Below are 21,895 nucleotides of genomic sequence, written 5' to 3'. Positions count from 1 at the left end.
AAAAAAAAAAAAAATTTAAACATGTAATATAACTGTACAGTAACATGTATAATTTATATATAATACAATTATATATATTTATTATATGAATATTTCTTTGTACTGAATCCATTACAAAATTATTTGAAACCCCAGGGATCGTTGCTGCATTCACCGGCTGGAGATCGAGGAGGAAGGATGTGTCCCCAGGACCTGCGTGGACCAGAAGGATGCCGGGGGACGACAATGGAGCAAGGTAAGTGGTTTTTTTTAGTTAAAAGCAACCCTGAGTGTGACTCAGGAATACTGCTTTTCGCCTGGAAAATCCTCCCGGAGTCACACTCGGGAATACCATTAGGGGGGGTTAAAGAAATTAATTCTATGTTTTTTTGATCACCCAGGCTTTGACATTGATTGGCTCTACAGTAGAGAAGGTTGCTGAATGTCAGATTCACTGTTCTATAAAACAATTGTCTGATTGACTTAGACACTGAAGCCAATTACTGCATGGCCAAAACTGTACTTTTTTACTGACATTTTAACTATATACGTCTGAACCTAAACCTAAATATATATAAACAATGCTTGTGCTTCACATGTTTTACTAAAAACAATATTTTTATAAAACAGTTAAAACTCAATTAAAAGGTAATTAGTTTTGTAATGGGTGCACAACCTTTGGGTTAGCATTCGGATGATGAAATATCAGTAGATATTCCTTAGACAACACTGAAAAAGAAGGCATAGATCCTGCTTTAATTTTTTAGAAAGCTCTGATAAGTGCTAGTTAACAGTTGCCACTGGATCATATACTGAATTAGCTGTTAATCATGATCTGGGATCAGCATTGTTCCTGGCATGCAGATCTGTGGTAGTGAACACCTAAAGTATATCTTTAGAATGACATCTGTTTCCATTCAGCAGACTTCACTACAGCACAAAGGTATGCTTGCTTACTGATAATATTATGTCTGAAAAGAACAGCAAATGAAAAAATAATTCTACCCAATGTGATAAAGTATAGTTCATTTGAAATGTCCCATAAAAGTATTTATACTATGATAAATGATGTTTTATGACAATATAATATTTATTATAGATAAAACAGCAGTATTTTTAACTATTCACAGATCATTGATTGTCATTCTACAATGGTTTATGGCAAGGGCATTCCACATGAACACTGCTGGTGGGAGATTTTAATAATTTAAGACATAAAGCCATTAATTTTGCAAAAAGTCTTAAGCTGAAGAGAAATAATCAGCTGTAAAAATGTATAGTCGTGTTTTTTTTTTCAGAAAAGAACAACTGCTGGGCAAAGTGGGCATTTACTTTTCCACCCTGTCAATCCAACTGTTCATCAACTGCCTCACAGTCTATAGAAATGTTGCAATGGGATTTGAAAAAGCAAAACATAGTTTCTGCTGTAAAATATTGTAGTGAAAAGTGCACATATTAATTTCAAAGTTATTGTGGTAATTGTAGCCAAGTCAAATTGATTTCACGGATTAGCAAGAATTGTACATTTTAAAATATTATTTTTTTAAAAATAAGCAAAACATTTTACTAACAATACAAGAAAATGAATAGAGATTAACATAAGTGATAAAACAAATCTAATGATAAATTGTAAAATTTGAAATGTAGTATACAAGGTGATTATATGGCTTTGACACCATAAGCAGGACTTAATCTGCACGGCTCATATGTCCATGTTCCAGCGCCAGGTGCCTCCATCTTTTTTTTTTTCCACCTCTTCCTGAGGATTTTTGGGTCATCTTTATTGGTGATACCAGAATGATGTAACTCCTGTGCAAGCATGCGGGAATTCATTCATCTTGGCATATGCAAGGGAATTGGGATTGTTGGGTTCCCCCCACAACCAAAGCTAATGCTGCACATGCACAGATTAACTTCGGCTTTAAAACTCAGAGCAGTCAGACAGAGAGAAACCATTATTGCAGAAGGGACATCACCTGTCCCTTTCAAAATAATGACCTCCCTGATCATGTAATCTTAAAAGTGGAATTAATGTTAGTATTATCTAACGAAATTGGAAGCGAAAAGAGTTCCAAAAGTTTTGTTATTAGAGAAGAAATATGATTCCTTCTTCATAGCAACATTGCCTACAGTTGCCCAAAGGAGATTTGTTTGCCTTTCTCGGAACCAAAAAAGCTGGAATTTAAACATATTAGATATGTGTTATTTTGATTTTTATTTATGTAACTAAACCCTTACTAAAATTAAAAAGATTGCTACATGGCTATTTGTCCTATTGTTTGCCTTAGGTCTCCATCATTTCTCACTTTGGAACAAGCCAAAAAAAAAAGGTTTAACTTTAATGCTTGGCTTGCTAAGTAATGGGGTTATCTTATGGTTAACCTCAAAAATCTTAAAATATAAACAAAATGTAGAACATTTTGTTATTAAGGCTGTCATAATTGTTTAACATGGACAGCATTTGACAGAAATGATTTTGTGACTATGTAAATGTAAAACTGGAAATGCCTTTAAAGACTTTTGACCATTAAAGCTACATAATGATAGACTCACTGAAATTAAAAACTAAACAAAATAATACTGACCAAACAGCTAAAATGTTTCATTTACAATTATTTCACTTCCAAGGTATTTTGTCAGGTAATGACCTTGTGTTGTGTTGTCTCAAAGATAAATTTAGTTAGATTTAGGAGAAATTGTAACAAAATATTCCTGATTCACATTATTTGTATCAATGTACTGTTGAATATCATACATACTTTGGAAAAAACAGTACTAGATATTATAGGGACAATGTCAGCTTTAAGAACATATTAATTGAATTCAACTGGTTTTCTATGGATTACTTGGTTATCCGAGTTTTGATGGTAAAACTTTTCTACTGGTTTGTCACAAAGGTCGCCTAAAAAGATAGGGGAGAAAAAATAGTCAGGCTTTTAACGGCAAGTTTTTAGCAGAGTGTATTATTTTATTATGATCAGTTCAGATCCTAATTCTAACATAGGTCCACTGAACACTAATAAGCAATTGATAAACACAAAGAATTACGAAAATGTTAAATAAACAAATTTACAGGCAATTGCAGTGATACATTTGGTTATTTGAGTCTCAAAACAACCCCCTGAAGAAGCCAACTTGCAAAACGCGTCGGAAAGTGAGATTATGTTCTGTAATGTTTGACGAGACTCAAATAACCAAATGTATCACTGCAATTACCTGTAAATTTGTTTATTTCCTATTTTCACAATTCTTTTTATGTGTTTATCAATTGTTTATTAGTGTTCAGTGGATCTATGTTAGAACTAGGATCTGAACTCATCACATTAAAGTAATACACTCTGCTAAAAACTTGCCGTTAAATGCCTGCCTGGTTTATCAATATTACCTAAATCCTGGCACATAAAAAATTTTGTTATAACCCCTCTTGAAACATTTTTTCCCTCTTTAATCTTTGTCTCAAAGCTAAACTTTAAACTGGAGGCAAATAACCAGGTAACTAGTGTATTGCATGAATGCAGTGTTTCTATGTGGTAACAGGTTAATGCAAGCCAAAGCCAAAGAAATGCTTTGGCACACTGGGTTGCCATTTATCCATCACAGCACACTTTATGCCCTTTTAATGACATTTTGATTTAAACAATGCAGTATGCCCAATTATTTGTGTGTTACATATACAAACTGGGCTGCCCTAACACAGCCCATAAAACCCATAACATGAACTGGGACTCAAAGTTCTCAAAGACTGGGGAAAATAAACCATCATAGGGGATCCTGGATAATCCAGCAAACCTTGAATGGATCTGGTCCAGAATTCCAAGTATTTGCATACTAAAATCAATTGAGCTATAAGAGCCCCATTCCATGTTTGCTAGATAACTGAATAGTTAGGTTCTACCATAGTAGTCTATCTTCTCTAGTCTTGGAAAGCTTTAATAAATCAGGCCCACTGTGTCTTTAAAAATGCAGCCTTAAAAAGAAAAATGTATTATAGGAGTATAAAATATATCGCTGCTCTTGAAAACCAATATTTCTTTGGAGATTACTACTGGTCAACAGCGGTGCCCTCAAATACCATACATTTCACTCTAGAGATACGTATATCTAGAGTAATAGAGTTCTATAACTCTGTGTTTTAAAGTTATAAAACAGTAATTTTTTTCATGATAGACTTTATAAATGGAACTACAATTGTTGTCAAAATCGGAACTGTAACAGATAGAGTTTGTTTCCTGGCCTGCCACAGCCCACAATGTTATGGAATATGCTACTTTATGGAACCTATTATACTTAATGAATGTGTTTGAAATAGTAATGCCATGGGTCAGAATATAGTCACAAGTCAAATGTTCAGCAACCATAAAAAATCTTAGCTCCTGAAGTCTCAAATGGTAATGTAAAATACCATAACTGTTTCTATCTTTCTTTATGTTTTAAGAGAAAATAAACTGTTTTTTCTTCTAGTGAACCTATAACCTTTCATGTGCACATTTTTCTTGCTGGTTCAGAATAATTGTTGTTAATATTCAGTTTGGTTCTTTTTTTCCAAACTGGACCAAACATTTTGAATGCGCATAATCCAAACATCAAAAAGTCTTTTGTTCTGACCCCTGGAGAGTAAGTACAGCAACCAAATGCATCTAAATGACATGAGAAGACCACTTAATATCTAAGGAACACTCTGCTAATTTAAAAAAAGGGGAACATTTGTACAGCAAATCAAAGTTGCCATTTAAAACAGTTCTGTGGTGCTGTAGAGTCACTCAGATTTCTTTCCATACATCAGCATACATAAGCTGTACATACAGCATGATAATACATGCTATCAGCATGAAAAATAATGCTCAACCATTGTTTGGTCCTTGTAAGAAAAAGGGCCTGATTTAATAAAGCTAAATAGACTGGAATATGGATTGTGCACTCTTTAATCAGTGTGAGACCCATTCCAATTTAAAGTTTTCTAGTTTATGTTTTTCCTTTAATTCAATTTCAAAATTGACTTATGTTAAAAAAAATACATTGGTCCCCAAACAATCTGGGACATTTTTTAAGTACACATCAAGAAAACAGTTTCCAAGTGATGTGTTTTAAATATCCCTGTACTGTAGATTCCTAAAAAAAAAAAAATCCTTATTTGGGGTATTTCTAAAAAAATATTTTATGTTGTGTGTGTTTCACATTTAGCATGTTTTAAAGCAAATGAAATATTTAGGTCTGGTTTATCAATATTACCTAAATCCTGGCACATAAAAAATGTTATATGTGATATCTTACATTTAAAAAAAACACAGAAATAACTCACAAGATTTCCTTTGTTAAATGAAATTTAATTTCTTTATTAGGCTTTTTCCAGTAATCAATCCAGTCTTGTGGTTGTTAACTCTATGAATAGAATGCAGACTAGGTATGTTAATACAAATCTAAAGGAAACAATTGTCAGTATATTATGTCTAATAAATTCATCATGTTTAAATGCACATTTTACTAGATTTTTATTAATTTACCTTTATGTAAAAATAATTGTCACTCTTCCTTTTCTGTCACTAAAGTGCATTAACTGTAGAATAGTTCTATCCCACTAAAGGTAAATGGAAGCAGAGTATACATAACAAAAAGCACACACAGCATATGGATAACAGAACATAAACAGCATTGAACAAAACAGAGCACACACGGTAAACACATTTCAAAAATCACACACAACAAACAGAACACACAGAGCACACATGGGATGTTAGCTAATTTAGTATTAGGAATTTAGATCAGATTTGGGACGAGCCTGGGTGTGGTGTGATTTTGCATGTGTGCGTGTCACCCCTAATCTGTAGTATGGTACAGGAAGAGTGAGCTCATGATTACTGCCCTCCCTTGACACTCAGAATAAGGGTGTGATTGAAAATTTAAGAGGAACCCTAAGCCTAATTTTAATGTTAAAAAATCACCTTAAGACATATTTGAACTTTGTTATTTGAAAAAAAAAAAAAAACAATTGATCAGGCATAGGGTTTGTGTGTGATCACTTCTCATTTTGCCTGTTTTATGCTTTTAGTTCATCTAACAGAAAAAGACAAGGCCAAAAAAAAATGGATATATATATATATATATATATATATATATATATTAATGTTTACATTCGTTCTATGGTAGTGCTTGCCATTACTTTTTTTGTCCTTTTGAGAGGCTTTAAAAATGTATGTTCTATTTAACGTATTAACTGATTCTGTTTGCAATGTGTTTCAAGTTTCATGTATTAGTTTGCCATATCTGATTCCTCAATCTCACACTAATAAAATGCTAAAATATAATTTTTCTGTTTTCATAAAACCCCCTATTTTAGACCCACAGATGTCATCATTAGTTCAAAGTGATTCTCTATGTAATGCAGGCAGACCATAACTGGTACAGGGTGCACTACATAAATTCCAGAACACATCACTGCCCCCCACCTAAGTACTCCTCTAAACTGACTCTTGGGAAGTTTAGTAAACATTAAAATGCCTAATGGGCGGATATCAGTCTGGAGTAGTAAGCAATCCTAGGTGGGCTACATTGACTTAGTTATGCAGACTAAATCTCCATGAGTAAAAAAACTAAAATTCAATAAATAAAAAAGTAAATTCAGGGGCTGTCAGGTTGTAGAGGATGATAAAGCCCTAAGCCAAGAAGTGAGGTGAAGTCTATCTGATAGTACACTATGATAGTACAGCAGAGCAAGCAATTTTAGTATAGGAGAGGGAGAAGTCTGTACAACTCTGCAAAATGAATTAAAGTATCTAGGACAGTATGCTACATTGCATTACTATTTTATTCACAGTAATTTGAATTTCAGGAATATTGTATTTTAAATGCATGACTATTTTTTTGAGCTACATTACTCTATACATTTTAAGTCATCCCTGCATTGCCATGAACAAAAAATGCACATTAGCACTACAGCAAGCAGTGATCCCTTTCATTCTCATGCCAAAAGGTGAATACCTTTCTAAATTCAATGCATACTTAAAAGCCTTACCAGAAACGCAATGCAACTTTCAGTATCAATTATGGATAGGTTTCTTTGGGAGAGGTTTAGGGTTAGTAATCCTAAAATTTAGGACTACAATGACAGCTCCAATCTCTGATTTGCCAAATAGATTTTAAACTATTTTAAAACATTTGATAAAAAATAGGACTAGAAACTCAGCAGTGTTTTATGTATTTGGCCATGTTTCGCAAACATGATATGGATAGGTTGTAATTAAATTTATGCAAAATATACAATCATGAGAAAAAGAAGGTACACTCGCCTTCAATTCTAAGGTTTTGCATATCAGAAAATAAGTCTTTAGCAAGTCTTTAAATTAGGTAAATTTAACCTCAGATAAAAAAAAAACTACACATGGCATATTATGCTATGCCATTTTCTATACAGTAAGTCAAAACACAGAAGTAGTAATTAAATACACTTTATCACTTAGATAGACGTTTAGGTAGCATCCAGGTGGTGCTAATCAAATATTACCTGATCATCATCAAGTGAGACCTCCTTTACAAAAGCAGAAGTTTTTTTGCATTTTGCTGGTTTGAAGTGTTCAAGTGTGTGTTAACCCAAACCAAGGATGACAGACATCAGCAATTATCATAAGAGAAGCCATTAGCACTTCTCATCAATCTTGCGATGGTTATGAGACGTCCCTACAAACTCACCCCAGGGTCAGACTATGCAATTCTCAAAGAAATTGTGAAATACCCAAGAATTACATCTTAGACTTTACAGGCATCAGTTAGTGTTTTAAATAGGAACATGGGAACATAGCTTAGGTTTGCAAAGTTGCATCTCAACAAACTACAAGACTTCTGAATCAATGTTAGTTGGACAGATGAGACAAACATGGAGATGCAAAGAGCCACATTCGGCAAAAACCAAACTGATCATGTAACCTCAAACCCTCATACCAACTGTTATGCACAATGATAAAGGGGTGATGATTTAGGGTTGTTTTACAGACACTTGTCCTCTGCCTTTTGCAGTCATTGAGTTAACCATGAACTCTGTGTATCAAAGAGTATGATGTGATGCCATCTAGCATCCATATCATGTAAGATTCATATAAATAAAATGCCATGGTTTTTGACTGCTGCATGACCATGTGTGGGATTTAGATCAAACCAGTGGACTATCCTGTGCATAAAGGAAGAGGGGTGCAGCAAACATGACAGTACAGTATGACAAAGGATATGTAGGTTAGTAATCACTGAAACATGGAGGCATACAAAGAAAAGCTAAAAAAGTTATTTTTGCTTGTTTAACAATAAATGTTATATGATCATCATGGACTTTTTCAAATCAAAAATACCTGGTTGTTGTTCTGCTTTAAATGCTTGGGGTTTGAAACATACCCTCCTGTGAGAGCTAATTTTCCTTGCATGCATTATTAGAGTAGTAGGTGAGGTTTAAATTTTTTCTGGACATTTTGACATAACTAGCTTGCAAGTAGTTTAGTGGGTATTCGTAATAATGTTATTACATTACAAACCTAGCCTGTTCAAGGAACTTTTGGATATAGTAAACCCCTTTTTCCAGTCCAGTTTTGGTCTATTCCCTACCAAAAATAAAATAATCCTGTTTCAACACATGATGTAATGCAATTAGTATGGTTCTCGTATACCTGTAACATGGTAGAAAAAACTGAGATACAATAAAATGCTGTGATTTAGGTAATCATTGGTTTATCCCATTCTAGAATGTATAAAGAAACAGTGTTGGGTAACTCACTAGTTAGATAGTTTGGCAGTTTCACTTCCAGAAATAGTAATTATGCATTTGCTGGCATCATTATGTTATATAGATCAGACTGTGACCAACTTCAGTTGTAAAAACAGGTAGGCCCAAAAAAAGGCCCAAGTAGGGTTTTACACTGCATACTTTCAGGTAAAATGCATTCAAAAAGTAATATCAGGCATTGCCACAAATATACTATACAGTATATAAGTAGAGGATATAAAGGTAAAAATTACCACATACATAACCCTCTTACACATTGGACTAAATTGATTTACATTCATATCAGTAAAAAGACAGATAATACTCAGATCTATACAATGATTAAAATGACACATAGGCCTAATGTAATGCATGCATACATTTTGTTGCATTTTAATCTGTCACAGATGTATTAGCTTGTTTCTGTTTTGTATTCTCTTTGAATATTTCCAAAACTTTTAGATCCCCAGTTCTCACTTACAGCACATTCCAAAAGAAGTATTTTACTCAGGCTGTGTAAAGGTATAATGTGTCCCTTATCTTAGAATCAAACAGATCTAATGGTTTTGGCATGTCAGGTCATCTGGTATTGTAGCAGTTACAGTGATGCTTTTAATTGTTTCCAGGTGAAAAATTAAATTGGAATGTGAATCAGGCAATTCCCTTCTCACATTGCTGAACCAAATACAAAATCTAATATTTCAGGCTTGATAATATGAGAAAGTTTCCTGTAGATTTGAATGCCTCACGCTAAATGTACTCAGATTAGTGAATGACATATCTATGAATGAAACATATGTTAGTATATGCTTCAGTTAGCTTCTTGTAAATGTCCAGTGTCAGTGCACATAGTAATGACTTTGACCCAACAAGTGAACCATTGCAGAGACATGCATCCAATAAACATTGGCATCTTTTTAACTGGGAAAGTCAAATCTATAGAACCATATACATTCCTGTATGATATGGTCAGAGATAAGCCTGACCTTGCACTGCTTTGCCCAAAAAATCTTTCTTTTATCACAGTAGAACAATAGGCTGCGACCCCCATGGTTTAGTCCAGGGGTCGGCAAACGCTGGCCTTCAGGCCAGATACGGCCTAGCCAGTAGTTTGTTCCAGCCTAACGCCCCCTGGTTGATCCGGCCTAATGGCAGCCATCAACCCGCGACGGAGCCCGGAACAAACTACCGGAGCTGGAGCTGCCGGAGCTCCAGAGTCGCATACAGAGGAGAGGGATTTCGCTTCAGGGGACATTCCTGGTGGGGGCCAGAGCCATTAGGGCGGGACTCAAGAGAGAGTCCGGCCTAGTGTGCTCCTGCCTACCCCTGAAATGGACTAGTGATCAAAAAAGTTTTCTGACCTCTGGTTTAGTATTTAGATTCTGGTCCTTCGGCACTTAGGGTACTTTATGAGTGATGCACATAAGTAAAGATTTACCAAGGCCCCAACAGGTAGTGCAGGAATAGGATTTTTGTGTTACCTACCTAGCTAAATTGGCGCTGGCACTACCAAGTGGTGCTGGCCTCAGAACCATGTAGACATCATCAAATGGGAGATCAATCATTCACAGTTCCAGGAACTGCTAGCAAACTGTGGAGGAACCCTGGATAGGAACCACTGGTATAGAGATTTATTATGGGAAAGGGAACATGAGGTTCTGGGAAATTCCTATATGTATATTAATATTTAAAATAATATTATTACTAATATACTAATTAATAATCAATATTAATATTCACATTAGTAAAAGTTCACCATATTCATTTTTTAGAAGGTTAACTTAACCATATTTGGTCATTTTTCCCAAAAATTCTAGACACAACTTTAAAATAATTATAATACATATGCATATTCCCAAATAGTCTTAATATTGCTTTTCTATCACATTTTTACCATGTGATACACATTAAAAAAAGGGCAATTTACAATATTTCTGCACAAAGCTAAGTCTCTACAAGACTAAAGACAACACTTACAGTAATGAAGGGACTGTCAATAAGGAACATATGTTCACTCACATTCTTGAACAGGGGATATGCCAGAAATTTGGACGCAAACTGACTTATTCAAAATAATTGGAAAATGGTCTTTTATTTATGCTATAAAAATGTAGTTTGTTTTTTAAAGAAGAGCGTGTTCAGCAATTACTATAATGTGAGCATTATGAAAAGTTGATTTGACATAGTTTGAATATGCTATGCTGGTTATGAATGAAACTATTTCAAATATGACAAAATTAATTAATATTTGTGATTGATTTGAAGTAGTAGATTTTTTTTAATCAGGTTAATTCACTACGCCTTTACTTTTAGGAGCAAAAAATGAATCCCTTGTGTCCATTTCTGGTGACCATAAAATAAACAGTTTTCCATTGTATTTATTTACAAGCAATGTGTTAATTTTTATAATGCTATCACATTCCTAAATGTTTTTCCTATATGTAATTCAATCTACCTTTGTTTTTGTTTTTTTGTAATATTCAGGTACTTTAGGCAATCTATTAATATAATTGCCTATATTTGTTCTGTTTCCCATTCTAGGACGTATTGATGATGTTGACAAAAATTCCTATTTAAAAACCCAATATTTCTCTCATATCAAATAATTGGTATCATGTTATTTATTATAGAGTTTGTGAGGATGAAAACAATGCCTTAGACAGAAGTAAACTACACAGCACAACATATAAAGATATATATATATTGGTTTGATGTTATGTATTGGATTTTGAATTTGCCAGGCTCTATCCTGCAGTGGGTTTTAGTGCATTGGAAGATGTTTAACTTTGGATCTACTGGCTTCTGACACTCTGTAATTTTCCTAGGAACAGTTCCTGGTTTGTGGACTTCCAGGGTTCCAAAGCACCCTCCCCTTTTTTCCCCTTCTATTTTCCCCACCTTTTTTCCTCTCTCTTTTTCTTAGTTTCCTTCTTTACATAATCTGTGATATTTGGGAATGATTGGATATCACACTCTGTATTGTACTATATCTGGTTTTTGATCACCTTCATTTTGATATTTTATTGGCTCGATATTGCGTTATCCGATATGTAAGTTCGTTATTTGTGTTATATCTGGTTATTCTTCAATCTCTTGAATAAACTCTAAAATTTAAAAGAAAAGCTTTCACTACCACCAGCAGGATTGCCACCTAATATATGAGGCATACATGCAATAAAATATTATATAGTCATTACTAAGTCTCTTTCTCTTCATGGCAAATTACTGGACATTTACAGAATCCAAGGTTTGATTGACCAAGAAGAGAAGGGGCATCAGTGAATGGTAACCACAGCTCTCACTATTGCATCATTGGAAAAACAGCAGAATTGTTCCTGTATATCAACATAAAAGTTTTCTTTGATAGGGACTGTGAGGGGTAGGGCATGACTGTAAGTTATCTTTTTATTTTTTTACAGTTTTTTATGGTGGCAGGAGTTATCTTTTAATCTACTAAATGGTTTATAGATTAGAAAATGTGTAATCTCTGTCTATACATGTTCAGTATAAATCTGTGAAGTTGCTTTATTTAAAAAAATAGAAGCTGTTATCCCAGCAAAGTGTATGCACACTTTGGAAAGTTCTCCTTATAAAGTCATCACCTTACAAAAAATCATTTTTGAACTTAAAAAAAAGTTACCAGCCTCTATTCAATTAGAAAACCAATCCCTATGCCTATGCCAAATCCCAAGAGTACAGTTGTCCAATTTAATGAATACCTGTTCTTTACAATAATTTGTTGTTTGTTTGTATTTTAATGTAAATCCTCAAACAGTTTTCAGAGGTTGCTGTAGTGCATTGGTTATCAAATTAGAAAATTGTGTTTTGCAGAGCATGACACAATTCAATCCCTGTAGCTGTATAGCTATAGAGAAAACCAAAGGAAAAACAAATCATTAATGGATGTCTTAGTTTGTCTGATTTTATTAAATTATGACAATTTTATTATTATAGAATAGGATGTTCATAATGCTGTATGTTCATGAACTTGGGCTGCTTACATGCTATTGTATGGGCATTGGCCAGGAGCTGGCAGTTTCAGGAAGACTTTTTTGGCTTCAACTCCAGGGAGCTATGAGTTCACAAACTTGATAGACAAGCTAACAGGCACTTTCTAAGAAAAGGAATTGCTGTGCTTGCTGTCAGGATACAAGGCACAAGTCCAACAGAGTGGTTGGATAAGCCAAAACACATCATTGTGATTTGTTCCTGGAGAAGCAAAGTAAATTAATATGAAACAATACCTCTGGACATGGCAAGGCTTTCTATTCAACCAAAAGCTAATACCTTAGTAATGTAATTTTCTTAGTGAAGAATGCAAATTTGTAATCATAACAATAAAAATGTAATTGTCCCTAACTGTAGTAATAAACCTCATAAAGGGGTAATTAAAAGAATCTATTTCATCAATATCAGAACTAATACATATCAATTTTGCCCATTAGCTAATACCCAAAGGAAATTTCATATCACAAAATTGGTGATCTCCAGTATAATTTAAACCCTTTTTCAACATCAACCTCCCACCTTTCTAACATGGGACAGAGTCTTTTCCATTTCTTTATCAGGGTCCTTTCTCAGTATGGCTATTTACTGTCCAACAGCAGGGTCCTCTTAGCATCCATAAGAGGCATGACACGATCACAAAGGGACTGTGAGGAACTGGTGTGCAGGCACAAGCATGGGCACTCTCTGGTTCACCACACCCAAAAAGCAGACAGCAGATTTAGGTCACATACTATCTAGAAAAGACCTGTTTCCTGTCAGAAGCTGGAGTGGAAACCTTGATTTCTGTGAGACATCTCTGCAGAAGTTTGATAGGCCTCTGCTAAGCCAAAGCCTGAGCTTTTTGATCAAAAAGGTAGCAAACTGATTACAGACCTGTAGGTAGGGGTTGGTACCTTCAGTCTGAAGCTGTTGGCAAAACCGATGCATTTTAGGCTGTAGCTGCTTTAGTGTCACACTTCCCTTTTCCTCGCTAAAGCGCAGGCATCTCTGTCCTGCGCATGCAGGCAGTTCTGACTCTGGGCGTGCCTCTGCTCCCAAGCTTTATTAGTTTCGCTCAAGGTGCCGGCCAATCAGAAAATAGCTGTTAGGAGGCGCTCTCTGAGCATAAGATGTCAGGCGATACCTCACCACAGGAGGGCGCACGCAGCCTATTCCCTCCGGCGCTTGCGCTCACAGTAGCACTGGGGTTGCAGGATCAGCATCCTCTGCCCTCAGGGTTGCACAGCTGAAGGGAATTAAGCTGTGTCCAGCTGATTGCTGAGTAGTTCCTGTTAATCCCAGGCTGTCATTGGCTGCTGGGGCTTTATAGCCTCTCTGCTCCCAGTCAGAGGTGCCTGTTATAGCGTCTGCTGGGCTTACCTGTGTTGGAGTGTTTTTGTGATTTTTGTTACTGACCTGCTCCTGTTTCTGACTACTAATTGAACTCTGCCCGGACCGACCTCTGCTTGTGACCCCCAAGCTGTTTATGCCTTTGCCCTTTGTATGTCGCTGGATAGACTGATTTCCTGTGTTTTTGACCTGGGCTATTTTTTTTGGATTTCCTGTCACTTCTTACTCTGCATTTGTGGCTCTGTACTCTGCATTGGTGGGCGCCGGGTCGTCTGCCGGCCTATCTTCAGACACTTTTGCGCACCAAGTCCTGGGGGCAACCGAGTGCTGGGAGACACAACCAGTCTCTGGAGGCTGAGCGGGGGCTGCTATAGGCGAAGACTGCGGCATAGATTAGGGGAATTGGTGTCTGGGGAATACAGATATTGACCTGGGCCTTACAATAGCCTCCTAATTATACCTGGCTATTTAGCTAGCTCAGACACTGCACTGCACAGTGTTTGTGCAACGTGTCTCCGCTAGTGCTGAGCCCCTAGTTTGCTGAACTAGTTCCTGTACACCTGTTGGGTAATTCAGTGCTTCCCCTGTCCAGCTCATGTGTTAACCCCTTGTTGCCCAGTCTGTTGTTTCCAGCCTATTCCCTTGTGCTGTTCCAGTATTCCTCTCCCTGTGGTTATTCCTGTGTTGCCTGTGCCTCCTGTTGCTACCAGTGTCTCCTGTGTTCCTTGTGCCTGCAGTGGTCCCTGTGTCACTGGTGTCTGTTTTCTGGATCCCTGGTATTTTACCCCTGACTTGAGACCTGACCTCTCTTGCTTGCTGCCTGCCTTGATCTGGCCTTCCTAGACAATTTATCTGTCATTGTGATTTGGTACCATGTATCTTACTTCCCACCCTGGTGTGCCCAAAGACCGAAAGTTGGCGGTAACTAGCAGTGCAATGTCCTCACCACTAGAGGCTCTGGAAAAGACCTAGTTGTTGCTTAGACTCTGCGCCTTGGCCCTTCTCAGGGCTCCCACCACTTTTGTGCAAGCTGTAGCACCCCCTAGTGGCCCTGTCTCCCCAAGCGTGATATTTAGGAAGGAAAGTATGAAAAGTTATATTCAGACTAGTGGAAAAAAATGCTATATTCCACAATTAGGTACTCAGGTGTGATTTCAGGCTAAATCACTTTGTTTTTGCAGGTGTTTGCACATGGGCAGGTGCCTATAGGCATTTTCAATGGGTCCTAAACATTTTTAAGCAGCCTGGGGTCCACTTTACATTGAAACTAGACACTTTATAGGCTGAGGAGCTACCTGGATAGGAAAATAGCCAGCAATCCTGTGTATCCCCTTTTCAGTTCATAATTGATATCCTATGGAATCTAGCTTGCCAAAGAAGGAAGGGGGCAAATCCACCCCCTCACCTTAGGGAACGAGTACAAGAGTAAAATAAGCCCTACAAATAACAAAACCATACAAGGGTTAAATATTATTTTTTTTTAACTAACAAGTACTATTGCAGGTTACAGCAATGTCAAAGTAGAATCCTATATAGTTTGATTCTGACTGCCTACTTCACATCCAGTGAAGGCAGTGTTCACCCCATCCAGCAAGAGGGAAGCCAAGGACAGCTTGCTAGACTGGCTGGACACATGTAAACATGGATTTCTTAGATTGTGAACTTTTCTGGGTAGCAATCTCTTTTCCTCCGGTGTCTGCATCCTCCTCCTCCTCCGTATGTCATTTGTAACTTCTATTTAATGAACAGCGCTGCGTAATATGTTGACACTACATAAATACTGTTTAATAATTATATTAATAATGTAAGCTTTACCCAAATGAAGTTCAGCCAGGACATCTGAGGACCGCTAGTCTGAGCCTAATACATTAAACATCTTGTGTTTTGATGCAGTGGAATGTACCTGATTTTAAGTATTGTTTACATAAAACCAAATGTTAGGAGATGCTCATCTGTCCGGTGACTCTGTGCAGTGAACCATCGCAGTATAAAACACTGTTTATTCTGTCCATACTGTCATTTGCAGCAGCCAGGAGAACTAAGATAGCAGCACCCCTGCTTCCCTTTAGTTGTGCAGCCTGATGTATTTTATGGAATCCCCAGCATCCATTGTTAGGCTGTGCACAGCTGAAAAAGATTCTAGAAGCTGATCAGCTCCTGATTCAGTCCTGCATTGCTATTGGCTTCTGGGACTTTAAAACCTCCCTGTTCTGTCACCATTGCCTGTTGTAGCATATAGCTGGGCTAATCTGTGCTGAAGTGTGGTTTCGGCTGATTTACTGTTGCTGACCTTGCTTGTTCCTGACCTATTGTTTGTATGCAGCCTTGACCGAACTTTTGCCTGTGACCCGGACTCTGCTTGTGTTTTGTCCTTGTGTACTTCGTTTGGTGGACAGATGTTCTGTGTATGACCTCTGCTCTGTATTCTGGACTTGGCTCTGTTGGAATCTTGGTACTGCTATCTGTGGGCTCCTGGCTTGCTGCCAGCCCATTCCCAGACACCATCCCTTGCGCAGTCCCAGGGGAAACTGAACGCTCAGAGACACAACCATTCTTTTGAGCCTGTTCAGGGGCTGGCTAAAGGTGAAGACTGCTGTGTTAGATTGGGGGACTGGTGTCTGGTGAGGCCGGTGCTAACCAACCAAAAATGTTTGTTCAAATGAACCAAAACTTTACATAAGCTTTAACATGTTAATATGCATATGTATTATTTTTAATATTTGTTTATTTAAAGCATATATGAATATATTAAAATATGTAAAAGAAGTAAATGTTTATATTTTTTGCTCACATATGTTTTTTAATACTAACCGGAAGCTAAATATGTCTTCCTGTAATTATTTTATGTTATTATTTTATGTTGTTATAAATTTCTACTGTTATTGTGTACACTTAGAAATATACTAATGGAATGTATTATTTTGTGTCAACCTTAATGTTCCATTACAGCCTGCAAATAACTGAAGCCAAGCAGTAGTTCAGCCAAGGTTTACATCATTTTTTATAGGCTGATTTTCATAAAGCCCTTCAGTGACTATAAGATTTGAAATATTATCTTTGTGTTTCAGTGCTTCATACTGAAATATTATCTTTCCACACCCATGCTAACTGCGGATACCTTACTTGTTGGCTGACCCTTTGTGCTGCACTGTATGTATACAGGAAAGTAGACTGACGTTTCATAACTTTGTTTTGTATATATCATCTGGTGTGTGAGTAGGAAAATAATTTGTCAAAAGAAAATGTAGTCTGACCTAGATCTAGTGATATAGAATGTTGTGTTTAATTAAAATGCTATTGAAAAGAAACTCAAACATATTAAGTGTTTACTTGTACACTAAGGCAAAGAATGTTTTATTTCCGATATAATGGCGTTGTTTGATGATTGTAGGACAGATGTGCATAATGATGTCATCTAAATCTGGCATATGAACAAGACCCAACCTAAATTGTTTTACTTACATATATTGTTGTATGTTACACTTTTTGTATTATAAATTATTTTCGAATTAAACCCTAATCTATGTTTTTAATGCGTTCCCATAGCTGTCATAATTATTTTATAAAAATATGCTATATATTGTTTCTGGCTTAGTCAGTTCATTTAGGGTCTGTGCAAACTCTTATCCAGAGTAGTACAAATGTGAACAGTCATGGCAGACATGTGTACAGACATTAGTACATTGTACTAATACAATATAAGAGATAATGGACAGTTTTTCTGAGGACAAGTATTCACATTCTTTTAGATGAAAAATTATTACACATACTTTTCATTTCCTGTAACCCACCCTTTTTATAATTTCCCATAGGAATATATCAAGAATCAGGCAGGATTTTGTATATCAACTGAAGGCTGTAATGTGTTTCAAACAAGGAAACCATGTTTCTATCCACCCAGATGAATAAGTGAGCCTGATACTGTATATGTAATGCTGAAATCCAGGAAGTAACAAGGTAAATAATGAATAAATATGCCATCCATAACACATCACCCTTCCCTGGCTATTACTGGGACTAATGCTAAATTTGTGTAGGAGATGAGATACTGACCACTAGTCCTGTAAAATATATATTAATGCTGGCCAAGTAGCTACAAAGAGATGAGTCAAGTTTGGCAAGAAGAGCAGTTTTGTGACACGGGACTTTATAATTGAAACTGGGAACAGAGAAAAACTGAAGAATACTAAATACAAATGCATGTATAGCCCAAACACTTTTCCTATTAATAGATTATGTAGTGAAGAACTATCAGCAGGGGTAGTATCAATGAGGAGGTGGGATATGTACTATACTGGTTACTTCCCAGAGTTTAGCTTTAAAGGAAACACAGGGAAGCAGAAATATTATGCTATGAAAAAAATTGATACATTGGTCAGGCAGGCGCTCCCATGAGAACACCCAGTGATTCCCTTACTTATCTTTTTAAAGAAGAACTAAGCCCAGCCAACTCACCTGTCTTTCATGTATCCTTCCACTTCCGGATGATCTTCGTCCATCTTGACTGGCTGTGCTGGTATAACCTGGCATCTAAAGCTGACGATGTGCAAGTGCAGCTAAGCTTTTTGCCAGAAATCAGAGCAATCAGGCAGGTAGGTCAAAATATTTACATTGCCAGTGCCTTTCTGCAATAATGACCTGATGATAATACAAACTTAAAAAAGGAATTTTATTTCCACTTTAAATGTACAGTTATGCCTAATGCACATGTTGAATGTGGAAGTTTACAGCAGGCCTAAAACATCCATGCTTTGCATGCAGATATGTATCTGTATAATAAGTGTGTTAAGATTTCAAATCAAAACTGCAATGTGACAAGAAGCACAATTGTTCACCAACTTGTGCAAAAAGTGCATGTGTAAAAAAAAGGAGGTGTTTCAACTATAATCCACTCTATTCAAAAATTAAAATACATTTTACCTGGATATACGCTTTAGTGGTAAAATGCATAAAAATCTAAAATTCTAGCACATATAAACAAATTTTGGTGGCCGAATTTGTTAATGTCTACTGTATAACACAGAATATCACAAATGTTTTTTTATATTATTTTAAACTAGCTAAATTACACTGCAGTTACTAATTAGTTATTAGTTACTAATATATAGTCATTACATGTTCAAAAACACTTTCTTCAACATTTCCCTTTTTTCATGTTCTAAAATAGAAGTATCCGGGGCTGAAAGTTAAAGGTGAAAGTTAAAAGTGTGCCCAGACCCTCCTCAGGCAACAGTGGGCCCATGGGGAGCCTCAAGTCAGCTTGGTAGGGGGGAGGCGGAGTCAACTCTGCACCTGGGGCCCACTGTTGGCTATGTCCGCCACTGGAAAGTTTATGTTAAAACAAATTTTAAAAAAAACATATTGTTTTTAGGCAGCTTGAAATAATCAACAATGGGTAAAAGATACACTTTCTGTAAAAACCCAAAGCCTTGTTGTAAGACAAGCAGTCTCTTCTGAGTCTGTGGATTCTGTGTAAATGTTGACTTTTAAGAAATGTGACGAGGCTAAGCATGGTCATTTCCCTCCCTAGATACTACACTTTGATTTTTAGGAGGCCTGTAGTGGTTCCTATTACTCTATCAACTAGTTAACATAAGTCAGTGTTCAATATAAAGGCATGCTATTCCACTCTCTAGTATTGGAAATTCAGTCTGTTCTAGACACAAAGTTGTTTATAAGGTTTTGGATCCTAAATGAGTACAGTAAAAACCTTACTGAAGTGAAGGAAGTTTGGATAAGTGAATAATTTATCTAGGAGTGTTGGTCTTGCCAAAAATGCTTTATGAGTAAACTGATTCATAACATTTACAAATGACAAAAAAGGCTTTCTTTTGCTGGCATTGTCATAAAACCATGTCATTTTTTAAATATATTTTACTATTTGTCTAGTAATAAATTATAAGTAAAAATTTTATTTTCTAATTTTTTTTTTTAAAGGAAAGTAGGAGCAACCTTAAAAATTAAATTAGGGCATTTGTTGTTTTAGCTTTTTTCAATACAAAATTACAATATATATGAATAAAAAATCTATGAATTGAAAACAAGCCACAGGTGAAAATAACCAATTACAAAACACATGAAAAAAAGGGCTCAATATTGTCCAGAGCTTATTGGGAGTTAAACTGTTAAAAAAAAAAAGTCACCGACTCCATCCATTGACCAACAATTGGTTCCAGGCATTAACCTTTCCTACCTCCTGCACATGCACAAAGAGCTGTTGCCTGCAGATATCATTCCGCTACATTCATGCTGGTTTGTTTGGCACAAATTAAGATTCAGATTCTCACTTAACAGTCACTATTCCGTGTTTCTTCCTCTATGGCGGAATTTGGACTTCCTGATTTTAAAGGAACCCACGTGGAAAGATGAAGGGAAATTTTGAGTTAAAAAAGTCAAATATTGTGTTAACTGTCTGACTCAAAACACGATTTCTCAGTCAGCAATTGCCACTCTCTATCCCTTTTTGAGGAATCAACTCTTTGCTCCTATGTATCAGCAGTTATTAAAAATGTGTCTCCCAGGGACTGGACCAATCCCATAGATAGGTAAAACATACCACATTTATCTAGACTATCGGACCAGGCAATCTGGTTTGTGCAGATGGATCAAACATTTTCCAGACAGAATGCCATCCAACATATTACATTACATAACACATCCCTTGGCAATGTACAGGGAAATGACCATAAAACATTTTCATTATGCCTTTATTTCTCCATTGCCTTTCTTCCAAATAGGACTTAGCTCCTCTTCACAATGTTTGAAATGTGGTACACTGGAAGCTGATTTCCATCATATTCTGTGAAGCTGTCCCAAGATTAGAACTTCTGTAGAACCATGGTCTTTTATGCCCTACACAACCTGGTGAGCTATTTGCCACTCACCCCCAGTTAGGCCTTTTTCGGGGGATCTTGCTTTGCAAGGCTCATAAATAAATAAGGGGTGCAGCATTCCCTTAGCAATACTGTCTTTGGTGGCTAAGAAAACCTTCCTCCCTAACTGGATAAGCCTTAATCCACCTACTTTTTCTTTTATTTAGGAAAAACTATGGTACGTTTTTCAGATGGAAAGGATGGAGTCATCTTTGGATAAAGAAACTTGTGTTATTCAATTTTTTGAGGTGTGGGAATCTTACATTGCCACTCTCCCTTTGAATACTAAACAAAAAAGTATCTTCACCTTGTAACAAACTATATGGTATGCATATCGCCTGCTTGATAATGAACCCCAAGTACTATGTTAAACAAGACTTTGTGATTTGTAACCTTGTATGTGAACTTTTTTTCTTCCTTCCCTCAAAAATGTGACCATTATCATATAGTTGACTCCACCTATAAGTAATGTACATGCTTTAATATTCTGTATGTTGTATACTTATTTTTTCTGAATAAATAAAGTCAATGAGTTAAAAAAAAAAAACATTTCAACATACTGTCACTTTTTTTCATTCATGACATAATGACAGCATTTATATAAAGGGATCCCCTGACCCACTGATACCTTTCTAGCACTCTTTCAGCCAGAATAAATTATCTTGTGGTTCTAGGTATGGGGTTGCACATGAACGCCTTCTGATCAATGTCCAATGGGTAATGTCATATTTTTTGGTACCCTTTACGGACCAGGTGAAACTTTCATTTTAACTAAGGTTTGCTGCAGATCAATATAACAAAATATTTACTATGACGTTATCCCTGTTTGCTGCCTTCACTGCCTGGATCCTGACTCACTATGTAATGCAGTGATTAGCAGGAAGTCTTTGCCTTCAAAAGTCATCAATGGGAGCTACTATTTTTTATTATAGCAGGATTAATTTATAGAGACAGCCTCCAATACAGT

This window comes from Pyxicephalus adspersus, chromosome 4 (assembly GCF_032062135.1).
Source record: "Pyxicephalus adspersus chromosome 4, UCB_Pads_2.0, whole genome shotgun sequence".
NCBI classification, from domain to species: Eukaryota; Metazoa; Chordata; class Amphibia; order Anura; family Pyxicephalidae; genus Pyxicephalus; species Pyxicephalus adspersus.
Note: the sequence above shows the minus strand (reverse complement) of the source record.